Genomic DNA, 8,435 nt, shown 5'->3' with positions numbered 1-8,435 from the left:
CATATTTTTTTCAGATCACCTTATGTATAGAAATATAACAAAAGGAGTCATATTAATATTATGTATTATAATAGCCACCATTTACTGAGTGCCTGTGAGCCAGGCACTATGCTAGGCACTTTACATACATGATCTCCAAAACTTATAATGACCCTACAAGGTAAATCTTATTTCCAGTTACTTCCACAAGAAACCTTTTTTACTGATCATAAAATCTTACCTGAACCTCACACAGCTGAACAAAATGAACAAGGTAAGGACAAATTTTTCTTTTTTGTGTGTCAAAACTTAGCATTAAGGCCGGGTACAGTGGCTCACACCTGTAATCCCAGCATTTTGGGAGGCCAAGGCAGGAGGATCACTTGAGGCCAGGAGTTCAAGACCAGCCTGGGCAACATAGCGAAACCCCACCTCTACTAAAAATACAAAAAAAATTAGCCAGGCGTGGTGGCGTGTGCCTGTAATCCCAGCTACTTGAAAGGCTGAGGCAGAAGAGTCCCTTGAACCCCAGAGTCAGAGGTTGCAGTAAGCCGAGATCGCGGCACTGCACTCCAGTCTGGGTGACAGAATGAGACTCCATCTCAAAAAAAAAAAAAATACAAAATAATAGTTTGCAAAAATGCATCACACAAACCAGCTTTTTAATGTCATATTATATTGTTAAATTCTTGGTGGGAGAGTTGCTGACAGACTCAAGGAACTTGGTAAATTAATTGAGGTATCCCTTCTCTAATTATCTTCATCATCAACTAATATACTGAAAGCCTGCTATGTCAGAATGCTTAGTACATTGTATTAAACCATTATAATTTTATAAGTTGTAGGATATGTATGTGTTTTTTTGGAAATTTCATTATTTGGATTTAAGTAATATCAACTTTTGGTCAACAATGTACACACACATACACATACACACATATATTTATACTCGTGATGATACTGAAAACATATCATTAGGATACAAACACGTATCTGATTATAGAAGTAGTACATGGTAAGTGAAGAAAGTGTGAAAATAGGTTAAAATAAAGAAAAAATAATTTAAAGGACACCAGGAAAAAATAACCAATAGTTCCTTTATTTAGAGGCAACTGTTGAGAGTTGACATATTTCCAGGCAGTTGTTTAAGCTGATGAGGTTTAAATTGCTTGTGTACCCTGCCTTTTTATATGACAACGTATCATAAATGTTTCCTCAAATGTATCATAAATTGAAAACTCTTCAAAAGTTTCAGTGTCTGCATAATGTTCCTTGTAAGTGGTTATTTATTTTCTTTACTTACAAATAATATTGCCATGAGCTTTTTTATGCATAAATCTATTTTCCTAAACTAGAATAAATTCCTAGAAATGAGCTAAAAGGTCAGCATTTTTAAGCTTCATTATCTGGTAAAAATTTTGCTGTAAAAAATTAAATTTCTCTTTTAATTCTGTATATATTTTAATATCAAAAATAAATCTAAGGAGAAAAATTTATGTGGACTACCTTTTAAAGTTGAGAATCATATTCAAATTTAGACTCAAGGTTTTTGTTTTGATTTTATTCTTAATATTTTAACTTTTAAGGAAAAGTCTGCTCTTCAGAACCAAACAGTGTTGCCTCCCAACTCAGCATCAGTTTAATCTCACATGTATACCATTAATTCATGGAATAAAATGACAAAAGCAAGTGAAAAAATAAAATAGTTATCAACTGTAATCTAGTCAGTTCCATTACTCAGTATTATTTAAATAAGACAAAGAAATGAGTTGGGTTCTCCCCTAGAATGTTTAAAGTTGTACTGAGTATGATATAGAATTTTCAGGAAACATAGGATCTCTATACATCTTTTATGACTCTGATCATTATCATTCCATTGTGCCCAGTACCACTCCTCCAAATAATAATAATAAGAAAGATAGACAGATTTAAAGTAAGTTCAAACTCTTTGGTCTAATTTTCAGTACTTTCTATAATCTGGTCTCCTCCAACCTCAAATGTAGCATATTGTAGTAGAAAGTAAAGAGTGCTGAATTTGGGAAGTAAGCAAACCTAGATAACACGAGTAGCAATGCTGGGATTGAAACTTTAGGTGAGATATTTAACTTTCCAGGGTGTTAGTTTCCTTTGCAAAACAATGGATTTTGATTAAATGATCTCTAAAATCCCTCCAAACTTTAAAATTCACTGTTTATGCATCTTTCTTGCCTACCCCCAGTATAAGAATTTGAACCTACATCTATCCGATTCCCCAAGTCTGTGCTCATAAACTTTGAATGTGCTGCTGGCCACTTTTCCCCCTTAAGCCTTATTTTAGCTGCAGAACCTTTTTTTTTACTTGACCTATGAAACATATGACAGAAAATTATTTATCTTGAAATTTTGTAATATGCCACAGTTTCATTGATAGAAATAATTAGAAAAATGTAAAACAAAAAAAATGAACTAATTTTAAAATCTGAGTTTGGGTCTCTTAACTTAGTCTCCCAGAAAAGCATCACAAAATTAAATACCCAGAAAAATGCAGTAAAACTGCAGGATTAAGAGTTATGATTTGGGAGGGAGTATAATCCAATATATTTGCAAATTTGTAGCCAATACTATGAATAACTTCTATTTCTTAGCTTTGCCCAGAAAATCAATTATTCCTCCAAATAGTTTGGATCTCTAGTATATTCAACTTTTTTTTTTTTTTTTTTTCTGAGATGGTATCTCACTCTGTTGCCCAGGCTGGAGTGAAGTGGCAGGATCTCAGCTCACTGCAACCTCCGCCTCCCAGGCTCAAGTGATCCTCCCACCTCAACCTCCTGAGTAGCTTGGATTACAGGCGCATGCCACCATGCCCCACTAATTTTTTTAGTTTTTTTTTGTAGAGCCGGGATTTCGCTGTGTGCCCCAGGCTGGTCAAGAACTCCTGGACCCAAGCGATCCGCCTGCGTTGGTTTCCCAAAGTGCTGAGATTACAGGTGTGAGCCACCGCACCTGGCCAACAATATTTTCATTTATTATTCTTTGAAAAATATTATTATTAACTGCTAACTGGCCACCAATGCTGTAGCTTGGAAAACTAATACATTCATTTAGTATGTACAAAATTACAGGTTGTATTAAAATTCAAGATGTGAAAATTGAGAAATGTTTCTATGCTTTTTCATACTATACATGTCATTTCAGAAACTCTGAAAGTACATGCCTCTCTCTAGCCCTTTCACTGCCATAAAGATCTCAACATAAAATGAGGGTCAAGGAAAGTATTCTGTTACAGTGTCAATCTGAAAACTATCAAACTCAGTATTTTTGGTCTGGTTTTGATATACATAAATAAAATACATATGTATACAGATTTTATATAACCATATTTACATATATCACATTTTTTCTTTGAAAGTAATGTTTAAAATTGTAAACAGAATGTGTTAACTAGAGAAATGTTGGAAACCACAAAAGTATTGTCATCTGTAATCCCACCAGCCAGAGAAAAACCAATGTTAACACTCATGTTTCCTTCCTGTATTTAAAATATATAGTTGCTAATTACTACATATAGTTTTATATCTTATTTTTGTCACTCAGTAGTTTATAATGACCATTTTTTCATGTTACTGAATAGTTTTGAAAACCTGTTTTTAACATCTTCATAGCTTTCCAACATATAGATATACCAAAATTTATTTATCAATCTCATTTTTAAACATTTAGATTGTTCCTCAATTTCTGCCATTATGTAAAGATATTTTTAGAATCCATACTCATCAACTAATAGTCAAAATACTATTGTTAGGTCTCCTGTCTTGTTCCTTTGTGGCGGGGGGTGGGGGAGTTGTTATTCCTTTTACTCATGTACTCCGGCCTATACATGGCTTTCTCGCAACATGAAAACTCCACTCTGGACAATGTTATACAGCCTGTCCTTTCTCCTTTCTAAAACAGTATCATCCCTGAGTGAGGTCCATATTTCTGCAGCTCTCCTGCAGCAAAAGAATGTGAATTAAAGCCAATTCATGCCTGTATAAAGTCTGGATAGTGTATTTTTTAACTTTAACCAAAGTTGAAATCCAGGAGATTAAAACCCCACCAGCAGACAGACAAAAAATCATTTGTTAGCTATACCGAAAAGATGACTTAGCACCACATACGTAGAGACAAGGAGTGTGTGTTAACTATGACTTAGCTGATTTTGCCATGATCCTGAATGTGCTATTATATGAATTGTTATTACATTGAAACATTATAAACATACAATTAGGAAAAGTAAAATTTAAGGTTTTTAACTGGTAAATTCACTGAAAAACTATAAAATCTGCTGTCTAGTTTTTGACTTTTTATAGTATTATTTCAATAACTATCACATTCTGTATTAGCTTTGATATTATTTCTCCACTCATGGAGTAAAGTATAGAAATCAGAGAAGTGACACAGTGCTTTAAAATTACTCTAACTAGCCGGGCACTGTGGCACACACATGTAGTCCTTACTACTCAGGAGGCTGAGGCAGGAGGATAACTTGAGCCCAGAAAGTCGGGGCTGCAGTGAGCCGATCACACCTCTGCATTCCAGCCTTGGTGACAAAGCAAGACTTCATCTCAAAAAAAAACGAATAAATAAAATAATAATAATAAAACTACTCTAAAAAACCTTGGGTAAGTTTAAAATCTTTTCAATTTAATAGCTTGTTTGGGAGAAGAGTATAACCTCTCTTGTGCCTTGGTGAGAGTTAAACATTTTTTAAAAATAATTTCAAGTTTCTATGAAGCACTTGCGCTTCTGTAATATCAACTTGAAATCTGAAGAAATGCTCATGTTAAGAATTATTTCAAATAGGCTGGTCGCGGAGGTTCATACCTGTAATCCCAGCACTTTGGGAGGCTGAGGTGGGCGGATCACCTGAGGTCAGGAGTTTGAGACCAGCCTGATCAACACTGAGAAACCCCGTCTCTACTAAAAATAACAAAATTAGCCGGTGGTGGCGGCGGGGCGGGGGCGGCGCCTGTAATCCCAGCTACCACGGAGGCTGAGGCAGGAGAATCACTTGAACCCAGGAGGCAGAGGTTGTGGTGAGCCAAGATCGTGCCAGTGCACTCCAGCCTGGGCAAAAAGAGCGAAACTGTGTCTCAAAATAAAAGAGAAAACAAAAAAAATTATTTTGGCCAGGCGCAGTGGCTCATGCCTGTAATCCCAGCACTTTGGGAGGCCAAGGCGGGCAGATCACGAGGTCAAGAGATTTAGACCATCCTGACCAACATGTTAAAACCCTATCTCTATAAAAATACAAAAAAAAAAATTAGCCGGGCATGGTGGTGCGTGCCTTAGTCCCCACTACTAGGGAGGCAGAGGCATTAGAATCGCTTGAGCTCGGAAGGCGGAGGTTGCAGTGAGCTGAGATTGCACCACTGCACTCCAGCCTGGCTACAGAGGGAGACTCTCTCTCAAAAAAAAAAAAAAAAAAATATATATATATATATATATATATATATATATTTCTACCATTAGCTCTGGACATTGTAGTCATAGATGGGAGAATGTTTAGTGAAAAAATGAAACTTTTGAAGTGATATAATCCAACTCTCATTTTACAGATGAGAAACATGAAGCGCAGATATGTTAAATTAAATATCTTTACTGCTCAGAGCAGAGTACTTTTTTTTTTTTTTTTTGGAGAAAGGGAGGGGCTTCTAATACTATTATGGCCTACTGCCTGCCGGTAGATAAAAGGTAATAGGAAGACTATGTAGCCATCACTATTGGACAAACCCAAGAAAGAGATCTTATTTTGATCATAAGTATATATTTTCCCCTCAAGATTCTTGTTGGAGGATCCATTCCACCTTTATCTATTACCACAGACACAAAAGGGAAGTTCCTTTACACAAATCAATAATCATCCACAATAAAACCCATGAGAGAAGCTGGAGTTAGTTGGCAAAGCCACAGCATTTTACCACTCCTGGGAGGAACATTTACCTATATCCATATGTATGCATACCTGTAGCCTCTCAGTTGTGCTTCAGAAAAATCCCAGTTGCATACATTACAGTGTGTGACCACTGGAGTTGTGTATCACAGGGACACTGCATATATGTTTTATATATCAAATTAATGACGGCAGGCTAATTGCCATAATAGATCATCCCCAAAATATATAGTGGCTCAAAGTTGTTCTTGCAAAACAAGTTTACTTTACTATTTCTTTACTAGTTTCCAAGGTCTTACTGTACCTAAGCATTTAGGACCTAACTTCCAAGGTTTCCTTGGAGGGGTCAGTCTGTTGGGAGTTTTTTAGGGACAGGAGCTTAAAGTAGTTGATTTCTTTAGTTGACTTAAAGAGCTTAAAGTAGTTGACATCCATTCTCATCCCACTAGCTAGAGCTTAGTCATATGCCCACATCTAACTGCAAGAGGGGCTAGGAAATGAAATTTATCTGTACGGCCATGAAGTGAGAACATGGATTTTGATGTCTAGCTGGCTGTCACTGCTTACTTGAGTGCCCCCCTCCCTCCCAAATTCCTAAGTGGTTACCAAAAAATAAATTAGCTGACACAATTATGCTTCAAATAGAAAAAGTTAATAGTGAAACAAAGGGACTTTTATTTAAGAATTAACCTCTATCGTTTACCTCCTTTAGGCAGAATTGTTAATTTTGCATACCAATAGTCAACTGGCAACTGAAATCTCAAAATGAGGAAAAAGCAAATTTTTACAAGCATTACCTTTACATACATATTTAGATGGAGTTTGGCTTGGTTTTCTTATTCCATTACTAGTCAAATTCACAACTCAGACTTATAGCTCCTTACTTGTTTTAGGGGCTACCCTATTATTAAATGATGTTTGAAAAATACTCAACTTTTTACAACAAAGATAGCAGTTCCACAAATGAAAACAGCAGTAAGTTAGGTCTGTTTGTTTCCTTTGGATAAGTTGTTATAATCCTCAAACTGTACTCAACTATTCAGTTTTTCATAGAAGCACTGCATGGTTGCACTTCTGAAATCAAAAACAGGAAGTATGCCATATAAATGTCAGTAAAACTAAAACTCAGTTCTATGGTTTGATGTTTCTCTTCCTGCTGTATTTTCATATTATGTATGATTTTATGTGTACTTAGAATGACTGCGTAAAGGCAAACACTAATCTTACCTGATTTGTTTTCTTTGACAGCCTAACACAGTTTTAGGTTGGGTATGGGGGGCATGGAGGAAACCTGTGAAATAACCTAATATTGTAACTTTCATGGAGGGAAAGGAAAGGGCCAAGAAACTGCTGTTAATTTGGCATTGTTAGAAATTGCTTTTATGTATAGGCTGCCCAACTTTATTATTGCCAGAATACAGTATAGATAAAGAGGGCAGAGTCTTTTAACTATTTGAAAATCTACTACAGAAAAAAACTGTTACACTTTGTCTTATTTTGACACCTAAGCAATTCCTTGAATGTGTTCCACTACCTTAATTCCTTCATGAGACAACTAAGGAGTGGCCTAAATACTGTGAAAATCCAGGATATCCCTGCTTGTTCTCTGTGAAGAAGTAGGAGTCTTCTTATAGTTAATTAATATTTCCAATATAACACCATTCCACAGAAATTTCTATAGAAATTCCAAGAAAATATTTAAACTGACCAGTCCAGAAGTTTTACGTTACTTCAAATATTTCTGGAGAAATGTTACGAACACATAGGTGTCTCTCTAACTTTAAAATGTTTTTCTTTAGGAAACTGTTTCTCTTTAGTTTGTACTTAAATTGAACACTGAAGGAACAATTTACAGTCACATACTATAGAAGTGAAGTAACAAAAAATAGAGCCTGTCTAAACTCCCTTGAAAGACCACACTGACCCAGAAAATATGGTTTAAAAGACAAAAAGTTACCCCGATTGTTTACTGTCTTTTTTTTTTTTTTTTTTTTTGCAGCATACGAGGCACTGTTGAGTGGCACATACAATATATATAACATTTGAGGCATTATCTTTTGATTGAAAATACAGAAGAGATATGGGTGTATGTGAGAAGTAACATAAATAAGGGTAGGTTAATGAAGTGCAAACTATACATAATTGCTAAAGGGATGTGGAAAATAAAGTGATTACATCTAGATTGATATTGGGTAGAAGTCTGCTGGAATAGGCAAATCTTTTTTTTTTTTTTGGAGACGGAGTTTTGCTCTTTTGCCCAGGCTGGAGTGAAGTGGCGTGATCTCAGCTCACTGCAACCTCTGCCCCCCTGGGCTCAAGTGATTCTCCTGCCTCAGTCTCCCAAGTAGCTGGGATTACAGGCGCCTGCCACCACGCCCGGCTAATTTTTGTACTTTTAGTAGAGATGGGGTTTCGCTATGTTGAGGCTGGTCTCAAACTCCTGACATCAGGTGATCCACCTGTCTCAGTCTCCCAAAGTGCTGGGATTACAGGCGTGAGTCACTGCGCCCAGCCAGCAAATCTTATGTAGAATTTTTAAGGAGTG

Source organism: Pan troglodytes, chromosome 14, assembly GCF_028858775.2.
Source record: "Pan troglodytes isolate AG18354 chromosome 14, NHGRI_mPanTro3-v2.0_pri, whole genome shotgun sequence".
In the NCBI taxonomy this organism is placed as follows: domain Eukaryota; kingdom Metazoa; phylum Chordata; class Mammalia; order Primates; family Hominidae; genus Pan; species Pan troglodytes.
The sequence above is the reverse complement of the archived record's forward strand: the minus strand, read 5'-3'. Positions refer to the sequence as shown.